Source organism: Camelina sativa, chromosome 7, assembly GCF_000633955.1.
Source record: "Camelina sativa cultivar DH55 chromosome 7, Cs, whole genome shotgun sequence".
Lineage (NCBI taxonomy): Eukaryota > Viridiplantae > Streptophyta > Magnoliopsida > Brassicales > Brassicaceae > Camelina > Camelina sativa.
Window position 1 is genome coordinate 31,843,791 of NC_025691.1, and position 1,575 is coordinate 31,845,365.

The window sequence follows — 1,575 nt, forward strand, 5'->3', positions numbered from 1 at the left end:
TCTAACTTTCAATATTGGCGCGTTATGTTTATATGAGAATAACTAGGATTTTTAATTTAAAACTTTTAAAATTTATATTGTATTTATTTGTTATTTTATTATTATTTTATTAATTTTAAAAATATAAAATTTTATAGGTATTTAATATAAGTATTCAAAGTATAGATTTTTGTAGTGTTTTCAAGGTTTTAACCCGTGTGGTATATGTATAGTCTAGTAATACATTTATCTCCTGGTACATATCTAAATGTGTCACAAATCCCACCAATCCCACTCTTATTTAACCCGCAATACACCGCAGGACAATATTTGGTTATTTAACCCGCAATACACCGCGGATTAAATTTGTTACTCAAATGATGTTGTGTCATTGAAACGGAATATGTCCTACAGTCACCAAACATCTCTTAAAATGGATTTTGAGATTTTTATGGGATTAATCATTTAATGCATAGAGTTGTTTTAGGAACAAACAAAATGTATATATATTTTCAACCTTTGTATGGCAATAAACGTTTAAAATTAGGTTGGTTTAAATAGATCCATTAGTTGACTTTCTGCAAATGTTATTTTAGGAAAATTTGTAGGGGTTAATAGATGTTGTGAAGATATTTATGGCAATGAACGTACCAAATTAGGTCGTTTTAAATAGTTCCATTAATTGAGTTTCTACGAAATGTTATTTTAGGAAATTGATAGGGGTTAATGTTTTAAATAAAACAAAGTAATTAAGAAAAACTAAAAGAGCATAACACAAAATGTACTTCAAAAATGTTAATATAGATATTAATGTAAAATGATTAATATTCGTTTTCCTAAAATCTAGAGAATCCAGTTTATATGTTTCCCATTTTTTGTGGAGTATCCAAATACTATTCTACTAGGTAACAACCCGCACATAGTACGGTATAAAATAATTATTAAATGTTTTTACTATAAATTTTATTTATAAAATCTATTATATTTATCAGTAATTGAAAAAACTAAAATTCGATTGTGTAGTATATATTTATAAATTTTTTTGTATAATAATTAAAATTTAACCCATGAAAATTATTATAATATCAATCTTATATTATTATATCATATGAACAAAGAGTTCTTAAAATTTATTTTAAAAATTTTATGAAAATATAATTAAAAGATATAATTAAGTTAGAAAGAGAATATAAAATTTAATTTTGGGTGTTAATTTTATATTTGGAAAAATACAATGGTAAATAAATGTAAATATTATTAAAAACTGATGACAAATAAATGAAATAATATCTCGAGGTCTATGAATGTGACACATCAGTATTTTCTGTGAAAATGCTTATTTTTAATATATAAGGGATTGATGATATATTTTTTTTTTGGGTAGAATTATTGATGATATTATTTTTTTAATAAACCAAAATCATCCAAAGCTATAAATTCAGAAATAAAATAAAAATAGAATTCATGCATTTTCGTAGCCTAGTTAAGCCTTTGTTTGATAAAAACACTTGTAAGGTCCAATATGGCCCATTTTGCATGTTCTATATAAATACCATCACACACATTAGCTCTCTCGTAATCTATACCATCATTTAC